The sequence below is a fragment of the Meriones unguiculatus genome, chromosome 6 (genome assembly GCF_030254825.1).
Source record: "Meriones unguiculatus strain TT.TT164.6M chromosome 6, Bangor_MerUng_6.1, whole genome shotgun sequence".
In the NCBI taxonomy this organism is placed as follows: Eukaryota; Metazoa; Chordata; class Mammalia; order Rodentia; family Muridae; genus Meriones; species Meriones unguiculatus.
The window spans coordinates 27,242,297-27,258,596 of record NC_083354.1 but is presented as its reverse complement, the minus strand read 5'-3'; positions in this window follow the sequence as shown (position 1 = coordinate 27,258,596).

Sequence of the window (16,300 nt, the reverse complement as noted above, 5' to 3'; positions counted from 1 at the left end):
TACTTCATCTGTGACACTCAGGCAAGGCTGGCAAGAGAAGACAATGCGTTAAGACCGGTTGGTGAGTTTTGTGCCAATGGAATAGGCCTGTCGGGTGAAGTGACCTCAGGATCCCCAAGCTCAGAGGCTGAGCACCGAGGGAACTATGGAAAGGTGAAGGTCTTATGAGGCCCCAAAGAGATCTATGACAAATGAAAATAAAGAAAAGTGCAAGTCCGGGATTAGACTACTTGTCAGACACAAAATTCTGACTCATGTGCTAAAGAGATGCTCAGCATAAAGAGCACTGTCTGCTCTTGCAAAGGAGTCAGGTTTCTTTCCAGCACCACATGCTGGCTCAAGGCAACTATATCTCCAGTTCCAGGATCCAACAACCTGGCTAGCCTCTGAGGGCACCAGGAAGGCATGTGGCACCCATACTTACATTCAGGCAACACTCACACCCAGAAATGAAAAAAATGCAACGGAAAACCCCCAACTGACCTGTGTAGAAAAGGCCTGCTTTGACGAGAGCTTCAACAGCCACAGGTGACTCATGGGGCCAGTCCTTAAAAGTGTCCTTCCTCACTTCTTCATTAGCAAAGATGCTGTCATTGCAGTAAGCTTGGGAAAAAAGATGTGGGTGAGAAGAGCAGGCTTTGATAACAAAGTTCAAGTTATTTGTGTGTATAGGTGGAATGATGTCATGATCTGTACTTGTGTCAGAATAATTGAGTGTGGTTAGAAGAGCAGGAAAAAAGTAAGAGATACAAGAAAGACCATGTTAGAACTGCTGGAGCAGAGTGGCAAACACTGGGGTATTCCATTCATTCTATCATTTCTGTGCATGGTCACTGTGTTAAAGCGTAACTTAAGACTATCCTTTGCTCATCTAGAATCAGGATACACCAAAATCAAGAAAGGATTCCAGTTTCCAGGTCAGTGTGAAGATCTGAGAAAGGTCATTTCTCCTGTGGCTTTCTTAAAAATAGTCATTTTGATGGCTTGCTCTTTGAGATCACTACACTGGGAAGATCACTCATCCTGGTTCTGGGCCACTGGTCTTCTCCACACTGTGAAGACTTGAAAATTAAACTGTCCCAACCTTGGTCTGACAAGTTTCTCAAGATGAAAGCCTGCTGTATTCACACATAATCCTAGATTCCTCCCTTTTTTTTCCTTTTGCTTTAAGTATTTCTTTGGCATTTGGAATACTACACTTTAATTTAACCAGAAAAATATTTTTAGAGTCTAAAACTTTTTATTTTATTGACTTTTGACTTCTATTAAGCCACAATGTCATAGCAAGTAAATTCTACTGTTTTTCTCTTTTTTCAACAATGTATCCCATGTATATATTTTTTTAATTTTATTAATTACATTTTATTCACTTTTTATTCCCCCCTTGAACTCCAACCTCCTCCCCTCCCAATTCCACTTTCCCTCCCCCTTCTCATGCCCCACTCATGCCCTTCCCCAAGTCCACTGATAGGGGAGGTCTTCCTCTCCTTCCTTCTGATCCTAGTGTACCAGATCTCATCAGGAGTAGCTACATTGTCTTCCTCTGTGGCCTGGTAAGGCTGTTCCCCTCTCAGGGGAAGGTGATCAAAGAGCACCTACTAAAATCTGCATACCTAAAGAAAGTAATCAAGAGGGAGGACTCTGGCTATAATGCTCAATCTCCATCCCGAAAGGCAAAGAGGATGGATATCAGAAAAAGAAGAAAACAGAAAACAAGTTAGGAGCCTGCCACAAAGGGCCTCTGAAAGGCTCTGCCCTGCAGACTATCAAAGTAGATGCTGAGACTTATGGCCAACTGTTGGGCAGAGTGCATGCAATCTTATGAAAGAAGTGGGAAATAGTAAGATCTGGAGAGGACAGGAACTCCACAAGGAGAGCAACAAAACCAAAAAATCTGAGCACAGGGGTCTTTCCTGTGACTCATACTCCAACCAAGTACCATGCATGGAGATAACCTAGAACCCCTGCACAGATGTAGCCCATGGCAGTTCAGTGTCCAAGTGGGTTCCATAGTAATGGGAACAGGGACTGCCTCTGACGTGAACTGATTGGCCTGCTCTATTGTTTTCCTTGTTGTGAGGTGCTTTCACTTCTCTGGTGTGGTTGAAGATCCCCAGGATTCCATCTTTCCCTGCTTCCCCAGCCCTGAGATTACAAATGCACAACATTAACACCTGGCTTTGTCACATGGTTTCTGGAGACAGAATGCAAAGCTTCCTGTTTGCAAGGAAAGCACCCTGCACTTACTGCCCCATCCCTGACTTTTAGAGTTTCTAATAAGACAAATACTTTCAGTGATTCTCTTCCTGCTCATGACTTGCTTCTTTAATAAAAAAGAGCATGCTGGGTACAACTGTAGACCCTTCCACTTTTGCTGTGGTAGAATTCATGATCACACCTTTTTGACAGCCCATTCCCCATGGCGACAATATCACTTTTTTTGTAGACTCTTGCATATGTGGCCAAAGAACCTGCTCTGCGTTCAAAGACCAAGAGAACAAACATTGTCTGCATCTTCTTTTTCCCTTTGTGTTTGTTATTTAGCAAGTTACTGGAAAATGGTGTTTCCAGCGAGAAGGATGCCATCTCTCTCTCTCTCTTTCTCTCTCTCTCTCTCTTGCTCTCTCTCTTGGTATATGTGTGTGTGTCTGTGTGTGTGTGTGTGTGTGTACACTCACTTGATTATGAATATGTGTTGAGTGTTTTGCCTACAGGAAGCATGTATGTATACCACAGGTTGGGTGGTGCCCCAGGTGGACAGAGAGGATGTTACATCCCTTGAATATAAAGTTAGAAATTGTTGTAAGCCACTACCTTGGAGACAATTTGAACAGAACCTGAGTCCTCAGCAAGAACAAAAGACGCATCAGACAAGAGTAGAGGTCTGATCTCTGATATTAGAAATAAATTGGGACTTTGTACCAATGTTCATTTAGGTGTCATCCACCCAAAGAGCATCAGACCCGTCCGATACCTTTTTCTCAGAGGCGGGACCTGGGGCATCAACCCGCATGCAATCAGACATGCTCTTCTCTGGGTCCAAAGCGGCTGACCCTGAGTGCAGTGCTTAGCCTCGCATCCTGAGCGTATCATTTTAGCTTTTTATGGTATCCAACCAACTTGCCTGATGCGTCTAAAACAAAAAGGGGGAACTGTAGAGAGCTGCGGAATGCTATGCCTTAAAGATGGAGCTGGTTTCCGCCTTCCACCTTCCCGATGGTGAGTGCTCTCTGTCACGAACAATTCCACATTTGGCTAAGGCTGAAGATCTGGCTTGCTTCCATGTATGTGGACCTATCTGCATTGCCCACGTGGCACGCCTTGGTTGGCTACCCAGAGGCTATTTAAGCTGTGGGCTGGCTTTCCCCGGGGTCCGAGGATTGTTCAATGTTCCTGAATAAACTGCATTGAAAAAAAAATAACTTAATTCTCTAAATAAATTTGTACAATCTTGGTCTATTAAAAAAAAAAGAACAACAAATACTCATAACATCTGAGGCATCCCTTCACCCTCATGCTTATTTGGGGAAGGAGGCACTATGCTTTGCCATGAAGGCTAAGAATATTCTAAGCTAAGCTATTCTTTTTTTTTTTTATGAAATAAATAAAAGCATTTATTGCCAAAGTATTTTTTCTATGTATTTAATGATTGGGGGAAGACTGTTGGTAAAAATCTGTCTTGCCTTGTTGCATCTCAGAGCAGAGGAATTCAGAACAGAGAAATAATTTGAGTTCTGACACGTTAAGGAATTTGAGTGGGGCTCAACAAGCAGTGACTAACATCGTGAAAGTTCTAAAGCCGGGTTTATCCTCTTCAACAGCTACATTTTGACACCTTACCATATATCTCAGGATCTAACACAGAGCAGATTTATTCATTTATTTATCTACATACTTCAACAGTATTTCATTTTGTAGCGCTGATTTGTCTCAACCTTTTTCCTGCCTCCACCTCCTAAGCCCTGAGAATCAAATTTATAACTGACATCATATTTACATATACATGTACCAGTCTGTGCATTTATCATTTGATACAAAGTTCCTTTTTCATTTTAAAATTATTATGAACAATGCTACTACAAAATATGCATAGCTATAAATGAGTGTATTAATATGACCTCTTTTCTATTGAGCTCATTCCAGGAGTGACTTGCTTAGTACATGGAAAAGAAAAGTATAACATTTTAAGGAACTATCAAACCCTTCTCAAAATAGCATCTACTACATCAACGTGTGAAGTGCTAAACTACACCATCATCTTGACAACACTTGTTACTGCTATTTTATTTTTCCCCATTGTGTGTGAGTATTATATGGTCTATTGTTTAGTACATTAGTGTTTCTTATTGACTAAAACTTATAAATATATACACATTTGTATATATTGTTTGGTTTTTTTTTGTTTTGTTTTTTCAAGATTAGAGTCTCACAACAGCATAATGCAGCCATGAACGTTCAGGCCTTTACAGCCATTGAAGCAGGAGAGTCTCCCCAAGCATGGGAGCTAAAATGTTACACTCAGGATGCAAGGCTAAGTGCACTTGCACTCAGGGTCAGCTGCTTTCAACCCAGAGAAGAGCATGTCTGATTGCATGCGGGTTGATGCCCCAGATCCCGCCTCTGAGAAAAAGGTATCAGACGGATCTGATGCTCTTTGGGTGGATCACACCTAAATGAACATCGGTACAAAGTCCCAATTTATTTCTAATATCAGAGATCATACCTCTACTCTTGCCTGATGCGTCTAAAACCAAAAGAGGGTACTGTAGAGAGCTGCGTAATGCTGCGCCTTAAAGATGGAGCTGGTTTCCGCCTTCCACCTTCCCGATGGTGAGTGCTCTCTGTCACGAACAACTCCATATTTGGCTAAGGCTGAGGATCTGGCTTACTTCCATGTATGTGGACGTATCTGCATTGCCCACGTGGCACACTGGGGTTGGCTAACCAGAGGCTATTTAAGCTGTGGGCTGGCTTTCCCCAGGGTCAGATGATTGTTCATGGTTCCTGAATAAACAGCTAAGCTATTCTTAAACTCATATTTCTGCCTCAGCTTTCTTATTGCTGGGATTACAGGCATGGATCTCTATACTTGGCAGTAACCTCATGCAGCTTGTACTGGCCTCTAACCTGTTATCATAGTCCTACCTGGCCAAGGACACCTCATTCCACCTTCCAAGAGCAGGAAATACATGGAGAAGCACACTCATGTGACCATAGATTTCTTACTCTATTACAACTGTTTTCACCTATCCACCACCCCATGTTGCCATGTCTCTGACCTCTGCTGGGACTGAACTCAGAGCCTATCTTACTTGCTGTATGGATGCTCTACAACTGAGCAAGATTCCTAACATTAAGGTTTTGTTTTCCTTTGGATGTTGGCATGAAACACAAGGACCTTGTTCATTCTAGGCAAGTGAGTAATATCCTTAAGCCTGTCACATCATTTTAATGTGAATATTCCTTAATTTCTTAACAGCACACTATGTCACTTAAGAATGCTTTGGGGGACTGGGAATGTAGCTCAGTTGGTAGCATGCTCTCCTAGCTTTCAGGAAGTCCTCAGTTCCAACACCAGCACCCAAGAAGCTCTGTCTCGGCACTCAGCAGGAGAAACAAAAGTTCAAAATTCATTTGCATTTGAGGCCAGCCTGGAACAGGAGAGATGCTCAAAAATGCTTCCAAAACATGCTATCCAAAATGTTAGCTGTTTTAAAGAAGCATCCATGACAGCACACACCCTACCACACTTAGCTGTGTTTACCTATGCTAAACAGTAAGCCATTTCATGGCTCCACAGTACAGATGCTTGCTGCTGAGCCCGACAAACTTTTAATTAATCCCTGGAACCCTCATGGCAGAAGGAGAGAAGCAACTTCTATGTTGTCCTCTGGCTTCCGACCTTCACACATGGACCCACAAATACACATATACATTATGGAAATAACTGAGTATAAATTGGGTTTTATTTTCCTTTGTTTTAGAGACAGATTTTCTTTGTGTAGACTTGTCTGTTCTGGACTAGCTTTGTAGACCAGGTAGGTTTCAAACTCAAAGATCCACCAGCCTCTGCTTCCCTGAGTGCTGGGATTACAGGCATGTGCCACAGTGCTTGGCTGGGTGTCAATTTTTAAAAAAATTTAATTTTAAGGATTCACTTATTTTTGTTTTTGATGTAGGTATTCTGTCTGCGAGTTTGGCTGCACCACATGTGTGCAGTAGCCAAGAGGTCAGAGGACGGTATTACATCCTCTGAAACTACACTTGCAGAGTTGTCAGCTACTACAGGGTGCTGGGAACATAACCCAAGTCCTTCCCAGGAGCGCCAAGTACATTAACTGCTCAGCCGTCTCTCCCAGCCATAAAAAAAAAAAAAAAAAAACACACACAAAACAAACCAAAGTCATTCCATGATGGAGAAATCACTTATAAAAATATTTTTTGAAGAAAGTTGATGAGAGCTGAAGAGATGTCTCAGTGGTTAAAAGCATTTTCTACTCATTTAGGGGACCTGAGTTCAGTTCCCAGCACCCACCATCAGACAGCTCACAAATTCCTGTTATTCCACCTCGAAGGGATCTGATGCCCTTGTCTGGCTTCCAAAATCACGTGTATATGTGCATCATATGCACACACAGAGAGAGAGAGACAGAGAGACAGAGAGACAGGGACCAAGATACAGAGAGAGAGAGAGAAACACCAAAAGAAAGAACCAAACAAAGACTTTGGAATGTGCCTGAGGTTTTACCTGATACCATAGGTAATTCTCTTCTGACCCAGGAATTCACAAAATGTTCTCCCTGAGGAAAAGAAATTCAGGTTACTGCCTGATTGGCTGACTTACAAGATATACATCTATCTGTGGCCTGAAACTTAAGGTCTTCCCAAACTGAAGTGAATTTTCATTCGAGCAGCAGAATTTGAGCAAAGAAGCCCTTTAATGTTGGTTTGATTTCTATTGATCTTGTAAACTTTTATGCAGTGCCTAACATCAGTGAAATGGAAGCTTTCTCAGGGTCACTCTTACCACAAACCCTGCTCAACCACAGAACTGCAGTTACACACAGAGGTATATTTTTTTACTCATGAGGAACTGAGACATGGGAAGGGAGCCTCACTCAGAAGAACCTCTCCAACCAAGCAGCTCTCCCTGTGAGAAAACTGCACCCCAACTGTCAGCCCATGCCCAGTCACACAATACAGTCTCCTTTGGCTTCAGTTTGAGGTGGGTTCCCACTGCTTTCCACTAGAATGTCCTTACTAGTTTAAGGGTGTAAATAACCAGGTTCAGGAGCCAGCTTTGAGTGCCCAGACTCTGCCATGTATTAGGTCAGAAGATTGAGTCAGACATCCAGATGGAGGCAGCAGGAGGTAGCTAGAGTAGTGAGTGGAATCACTCAGAAGGAAGATGAAGGAGACAGCAGAAGCAACCCAAAGCCAGCCTGGAAACTGTCTAAGTGGTTCCAGCTTCACAAGGCAAGAGTTTTGTTTACTCTCTGCAGAGAAGAGGCAGGACAATGACAAGAGAAAGGAAGAGAAACACATAGTATTTGGGAAAACAAACAAACAAAAATGAACATCACCCTGATGAATCACATATTATTAGGTAACAAACATAGGCTATTAGAAAGAGTTGGCACTTGTAAATTACCGTCACATGAACAAATCCCTCGTAGCTTTGAATATATTGGGCAATTTCCTCTGACGATTTCTTACTTTGAAGAAATTCACATCTATAATTAAAAATATAATTAAAATATACTCCAAGTTCCTGGGGCTGTACCATTTCCCAGGACACACACCAATCTGCAGCCCTAGAGACCAGCACAGATTAGGGACCAACAGGTGAAACCTCCCCCACTCTTCCCCATCTACTGGCCTGCCAGCAATAGTAATGAGTTCTGCCCAGAGTGCTTGAGCTCCACTTCCCTGTGAGCCCTAAACCTCAGTTTCCCGGGCCTCTGCCATTTCCCGGGACAAGCTCCGATCTGTGGCCTTGGAGATCAGCATTGATCAGAGAGCAGCATCAAGGATCAGGGAGTAGCAGACCAGCATGGATCAAAGAACAGCAGGAAAAGCATAAGACTGAGGCCATCTGGGACCAAGATCTCCACCTATAACTCCAGAGACCACCAGGCCTGCTAATACCAAAGTCAACCAAATTACTCAGAATCAGTGCAAGAACACAAGCAACAAATCCCAGGGCCATGTGACATCACCAAAACCCAACTATCCTAACACAGCAAGCCCTGAGGACACTATCACGCCATAAGCACAAGAAAACAGTCTTAAATCTGATGTTGTGAAAACAAATGATTAAAGCCTTAAAAGAAGTAAATAAATCCCTCAAAAGAAATTCAGGAAAATACAATCAAACAGGTAAAGGAACTGAATAAATCCCTTAGAGAAACACAGAAAAAAACAAACAAAAACAAAAACAAAAAAACAGCCAAATAGGGAAAGGAAAAGAATAAAACTGTCCAAGACGTAAAAAGGGAAACAGAAGCAATAAAGAAAACACAATCTGAGGCAATCCTGAAGATGGAAAACCTAGGGAAGTGAACAGAAACTACAGACAAAAGCATCACCAACAAAATACAAGAAATGGAAGAGAGAATCTCAGCTGTAGAAGATACTATTGAAGAAATCGATTCATCAGTCAAAGAAAATGATGAATATAAAACATTCCTGACACAAAACATCTATGAAATCTGAGACAATAGCAAAAGACCAACCCTAAGAATAATAGAAATTGAAGGAAAAGACTCCAAGCTCCCTGGCCCAGAAAATATTTTCAACAAAATCATAGAAGAAAACTTCCCCAACCTAAAGAAAGAGGTGCCTATAAATATACAAGCCTACAGAACACCAAATAGACTGGACCAGAAAAAAAATCCTCCCATCACATAATAATCAAAACACTACATGTACAGAACAAAATAGAATATAGAAAGCTGAAAGGGAAAAAGGCCAAGTCACATTAAAAGGCAGACCTATCAGAATTAAACCTGACTTCTCACCAGAAACTCTAAAAGCAAGAAAGGCTTGAGCAGCTATGTTACAGACACTAAGACACCACATATGTCAGCCGTGACTAATATGTCCAGCAAAATGTTAATTACCATAGAGGGAGAAAGCAAGATATTCTATAACAAAAACAAATTTAAACAATACCTAACCACAAACCTAGCCCTACAGAAGGAAAATGACAGAGTGAAAACTGCAACTCCAGCAGGCTAATCACACCCAGAAAAACACAGAAAACAAATAACCCCACAACAATAAACCAAAACAGGGAAGGGGCACATACCCATACACACACACACACACACACACACACACACAGCACCACAACCACCACCACCTCCAAAACCACCACCACCATCAAAATAATGGGAATCAACAACCAGTGGTCATCAATCTCTCTCAACATCAATGGCCTCATCTCCCTGTTAAACACACACACACACACGCTAATAGAATGCATGTGTAAACAGGACCCATCATTCAGTTGCTAACAAGAAACACACCTCAGCAACAATGATAGACATTACCTCAGAATAAAGATTTTCCAAGTAAATGGTCACAGAAGCAAGCTGGAGTAGCTATTCTAATATCTAATAAAATAGAGTTTCATCCAAAATTAATTAAAAGAGTTTAGGAAGGGCACTTCATACTCATCCAAGGAAAAATCAACCAAGATTATATTTCATTTCTGAACATATATGCCCAAAATGCAAGAGCACCCACAGTCATAAGAAAAAAAAACATTACTGAAGCTTAAATTACTCTTGAACCCCACACGTTAACAGTGGGAGGACTTCAACACATCTCTCTCAACAAAGACAGATCATCGAGACAGCAACTAAACAGAGAAATAATGAAACTAATTGACGTTATGAGTCAATTGGACCTAACAGAGATCCACAGAACATTTCACTCAAACACAAAACAATATGTCTTCTTCTCAGCACCTCTTGGAATCTTCTTCAAAACTGACCACATACTCAGATACAAAGCAAGCCTCAACAAATATAAGAAAATTGAAATGACACCTTGTATGCTATCAGACTACCATGGATTAAAGCTAGACTTCAATAATAACAGGAACAATAGAATGCCTACAAACTCACGGAAATTGAACAACTCTCTAGGTAGTGACTACTGGGTCATGGAGGAAATAAAGAAATTAAAAGCTTTCCAGAATTCAATGAAAATGAAAGCACAACATACCTAAACTTATGGGACACAATGAAAGAAGTACTAAGAGGAAAGTTCATAGCGCTATGTGCCTTCATAAAGAAATGTAGAGAGCTTATATGAGCAACTTAATAGCACAATTGAAGGCTCTAGAAAAATGGAAGCAAACACACCCAAGAGGAGTAGGCATCAGGAAATAATCCAACTCAGGGATGAAATCAATACCCTAGAAACAGAGAGAACAGTACAGAAAATCAACAAAACCAAGAGCTGATTCTTTGAGAAAATCAACAAGATAGACAAACCCTTAGCCAAACTAACTAAAAGACAGAGGGAGAGTCTCCTAATTAATAAAATCAGAAATGAAAAAGGGGATATAACAACAGATACCAAGGAAATCCAAAGAATCATTAGATCATATTTCCAAACCTGTATGCCACAAAATTTGAAAATCTAAATGAAATGGATGATTTTCTTGATAGATACCACTTACTAAACTAAAATCAAGCTCAGGTTAACAATTTAATTAGACCTATAATCACTAAGGAAATATAAGCAATCATCAAAACCCTCTCAACCAAAAAGAGTCTTGGATCAGATGGTTTTAGCACAAAATTCTACCAGACTTGCAAAGAAGAACTAATACCAATACTACTCAAACTACTTCACAAAATAGAAACAGAAAGAACATTGCCAAACTCATTCTATGAGACCACAGTTACCCTGATACTGAAACCACACAAAGACCCAACAGAGAATTTCAGATCAATCTCCTTTATGAACATTGATTCAAAAATACTCAATAAAATACTTAAACTGAATCCAAAGACACATCAAAAATATCATCCAACATGATCAAGCAGACTTCATCCCAGAAATGCAGGGATGGTTCAACATATAAAAATCCATCAACCTAATCCACCATATAAACAAACTGAAGGAAGAAAAAAAAAAATCTCATGATCATCTCATTAGATGGTGAAAATGCCTTTGACAAAACCCAACATCCCAAGGGGGATCCAAGATGACAGTGACCAGCGGCATAGTATCTGAGAGGCTGAGGACCTAAAACTCCAAAATTGGTGAGTATAGGGGCAGCTAAAGCCTGAAAATCGATATTGAGGCTTCCTGAACAAGAGGGGGCATCACATGAGTTGAGACCTTTAGATTCAGGTCACCTGAGGACTTCTCTGGGGACAGAGAGAAGCGAACTTTTGAACCCTTTGCACTTCCCTTTTTCGGGCCTCCCTCCCCTCGGAGTTGGCCCTCAGTGCCAGAGAGTCTCAGCACAGAACTCTGCCTGGGGACTGAGACACAGAGGCAGAGCTCCTATCTCCTCAGCCACCTGGCTGCCAGCCTTACCCACCTTGCGAGTCCCAGATCCAAGGTACCATCCTTCCTGGTCCCAGGTCCTGGGTCTGCAAGCAGCTGTACAGACTCTGTAGAACCTGCTAGCCAGTGACTCTATGGGCCACCCAACCCCTCAGTGGTGGACAGCTGGCTCTACAGCCACCAAAAGAACCAGGTACACCAGGCACCAGGCCACCTAGGTCTGTGGACCACTGTTGTGGTCCCCCAGGACTTCCCAGCAGGCACCTGGACCAGCCTCCCAGTTCTGAGGCTGCGCTGGATTCCCTAGTTCATTGGTTGCAGCACAACTGAGCTGACGAAGCTCATCCTCCCATGTTTGACTCAGCAGGTCCAAACCTGGGAGTAGAGAGCAGGGGTACCAAGGTGCTTGCCGATTTGACCTGATAGAGAGAGAGTGTGCCCTCAAGTCCCTGAAGAGCCCCAGATCCAGGGTCTTTCTAAGATAGCAGCTGGTCATCAGATCCCTCCCATCCACATATCCACTGTGGGAAACAGAGGGATTCTTGGGACATTGAAGCCCCTGCTCTGTGGGGTCCACCAGTGGAGTTCAGGCAAATAACATCTGGAGCTCAGACAGAGCCAGTAGCCTTTAGACCACTGTGGTACTCAAGGAATTTACATAAGCAAATTGTGCCTGAAATTATCACCAGCTTGTGTGACACTTTCAGTGCCTGCAACCCTTCGGTGCCTGCAAGGCAGCACCCCTCCCACACACTCAACTGTGTCCATCAAGGCATACTTCTGACCCTGTGCAAATGCACACACTTGCCTGAACTTGTACTACTGGGCCCTCGGACTTTCCTCCCACAGGCACAGCTGAAACACCAATGCACATGCTGAAACCACTGGACCTCTCTCATCTTCCTGAAGAATTCTCCAGACTCCAGAGAAAGACCGTACAGTCTGAACTACAGAATCCAGGAAAAAACAGTGAAGGTTACAGATAAGCAAATGGCCAGAGGTCGGTGAAAGAACTCATCCAACAAAAATCAGGACATTATGGCTTCACCAGCAACCCTCCAAATCAATGGCTATCCAATCCATCTGAAACTCAGGAAAATGACTGTAAAGCTATGCTTATCCAGTTATTAGAGGCACATAAAGAGGATACAAACAGATCTCTCAGAGAAATACCATACACATTGAGACAGTTAAAGAGGAAATGAAGACGTCTCAAAGAATTGGCCACAGAAGTGGAGGCAAATAAAGATGAAATGACCAAAGCTCTCAAAGAAACACAGTCAAATAGAGCCAAACAAAAAGAGGCACAATTACTGGAATACAGAGAGAGAACGAACAAAAATATAGAAGCCATCATACAGAGACAGGAATCTACATCCAAAAAGATGAAGGAAATGGTGCAAGGCATAAAAACAGAATTAGAATCAATAAAACACACACACACACAGAAAACTTCTAACATGGATTCTATTGCCTGGTTTAGATCAGCTCCTCATGGCAGGACTGCATTTCCTGGTCTCAGTGCATGAGGATATGCTCAGTCTTGATTTGACTTGATGTCTTGGTGAGGGCTGATAAAAGGGAAGAGGGCTCCCATTTTCTGTTGGAAAAGGGAGAAGGGAAGAAGGAAGGAGGTGGAGAGGAGATTGGGAGGAGAGGAGGGAAGGGTCACCCTTATGATGTAATGTAAATGAATTTAAATAAAAGAAAATTTTCTTTATTAAAAAAACTCTATACACAGAGATGTTCTTCACTGCAAAGACCGTTTAATAAAACCTCTCAAACTATTGGACTTTATACATCACTAATACTGTCAGGAAAAATACTTGCAAAGACAAGACCTGAGTAGGTCACAACCAGATGGAGACCCAGCACTGAGCAGGGAAGTGGACACAAGGGCCCTAACCAAGAAGCTATTTCCACTGATCCCTGTTGGTGAGGGGACAATCAGTCTTCAGTGGAGTGTCACTGGGTATAACCACACACTTCAGGGCAGGCCTATGCCCAGGAATACTTGCCAACACAAAACATACTTTTTTTTTTTTTGGTCATACTAGTTTTTTGATTGTTATGATTTTCTTGTGAAGAGAGGCATTTTAAAACACAGAGAGAAAGAACACAAGTTGGCTGAGTAGGGAAGTGGGAAGGATGTGGGAGGAGTTGGAGGAGGGGGAAAATCATGATCAAAACATATTGTATTAAAAAAGATTTTAACTCATCCCAAACCTTTTTCATGAGAATTACAAGTGTTCTGATAGAATTTTTTTTATTTATATTAAGAAAAATACATGTATTTACTTAAAATTCACTCTTAAGATTACTTTATTTTTATTTTATATTGAAGGCTTCCTATGTTGCCCAGACTGGTGATATATTCCTTGCTTAAAGCAATCTCCTGCCTCTGTCTCAGGAGCATTATAAGCACATAATAGAGCACATTTTTTTTTTAACTAAACATGCAGAACAGGCAGTCAAAGAGCCTAGTACACTGTAACAGAGTGGGGATATTTTGCCTTTATGATTCAGCTGTAGGGGGCTGAGCCTTGTTCCCCATTCCCACAGTCAGATCACAGTGACAGTAAAGGGAACAATATGAAAATTAGGTGTAGCATATTTCATCTACTAAAGAAAACTGTCATGATAATTTTTAAAGTAGCAGATCTATTGGTTTTGATTTTTGTAACATATGTTGAATATCATCTTGAAATGCATTCCTTTTCCCATACAAACAAAGCTGCTTTTAAGGCTGAACAATGTTTCTCTAACTGACACTAGCGTTCCTAGCAGTGTGGTAAGGAGGAGACTGAGAGCTCTTTTGTCAATGCGAATGAGACCAGCCTTGCCTTGCTGCTTTTAATAGCATGAGGAGATGAACTCCACATAGCTCCAGGACTTCCATTCGGTTTCTGTGGCATCCATGGATCCTATAAAACTATACTAAAATCAGCTCACATTTATTATTCAGTTTTAAAAAATGTAAGAAAATATTCAGATATTTTACCAAAATTTCATAAAAGAAGCAATCAGGCCAGTGTTTAAAACTGAAGTCTCAGAAGCTAAGGATAAAGAACACAACAGGAAATTTGGAGACTGAGTTCTGATGTCAGCCCTGTGCTCATGCTGACAGACATATGGAAGGTACGTCACTCATTGCATGTGATGTGTGGTAGGTTTTACAAGACCAACAAGCTATATGTTATTATCTGCATTTTACAATCAAGGCTCTACAAGGGTCAGTGCCTCAGTTCAGGACTGGATGTCAGGTGGCCTCCATGTGCAAGTTTGCCTCACTCCAGCTCTGTCTGGTCCTTCTTGTGTGAGCAGGCTGAAAGAATCACACTAACTTTGTAACCTATGTTTCTTTTAATTGCCTTATATTTTCAAGTTTTAGGCCCATATTAATTAAAGCCTCTTAGTGCTTCTCCAGAGAGCCGAGAAATGTAAAATTTCTTGACATCAGCCATCTGTGAGATAAGGAAGAGAACAAGCAGTGATCCCTACAAAATGGAGAGTAAATCACTGGCTGTAAATCACTGTAAAATGAGCTTTGTTTGAAAACCGAGATGAGTTAATTATTCTCCCACCTTTAACTGTAGCTATATCTCATATGGCAGGAAATTCCAAACTGACTTGAAGATCAGATATTTATGACAGGGCTGACTGGACCTAAGGGTGACCAGAACTAATCAATTATTTTAAAAGATAAACACCTCATCCAATCCTGAATCACCAAGATAGCAACCCCAGGAGATTACTGCCTTGTGTCTTTTAAAAACCTAAGGTCTTTTTAACCCGGTGCCACTCCTAGCTGACCAGCAGTGGTGACCCCATTGTGCAATGGTCAAGATGAACCTCTTGCCATTTTGCATCGATGGATGATTAGTTTCCTGAATTCTCTTCATACCTTCTTATATTTAGGCTCATGCTGGGCCTAACAAGGCCTTACTCCTTTCAGCTGTGGGCCAGTCGCTGGACTGTCTCCTCTTCCTGTGTAGGTCATGTTCACTCTACTGTGTCAGAAAAGCAACTAAAGACCACTGGAGGCAGATGTGCAGCTCTAGTTAGGGCTGATCACATGGGAATGGTGTGGCTGGAAGTTGTCCAGAGTGTAGCCAGCAACACTAAACCCAGGGCCCTGAGCTGGGCCAGAGCTGCTTTAGGAGCCCAGGAGCAGCAGTGCGGCCCCTGTCTGAGGCTGAAGTGCAGCAGGTATATCTGTAGGGTACAAGACCAACTCCTAAGGAGATGGTGACATTCTATGATTTGCTAATCAGGGCCCATCATTCCTATGATGATATCATTGGTTTCCAGGAATCATTTCTTCCTCAGCTACTGTTTTCACCTCTTTTTCCTTTCCTCTTTGTCCCCTCTTCCCTTTAAACCTACTCTTACTTTCTTTTAGACTTCCTTTCCAATAATTTAAGTAAAGCAAGTAAAATATGAAGTTTTCTTGTTACCTCACAGCTCAACAAACCCAAGCCCAAGATCATCTATTTAATTTACATCATCATTTCATAGCTTTTTATACATTTGTGAACATGTTGCGATATAATTTAAAAATTTTTTTTTTGGTTTGATTAGTTTTGGGGTTTTTTTGTTTTTGTTTTTTTGGTTTTTTTTTCTGTTTTGTTTTGTTTTTTGAGACAGAGTTTCTCTGTGTAGCCTTGGCTGTCCTGGACTCACTTTATAGACCAGAAACTAGGCTGCCCTTGAGCTCATAGAGATCCACATGCCCTCTGGCCTCCTAGGTGCTAGTTTTAGAATTTTT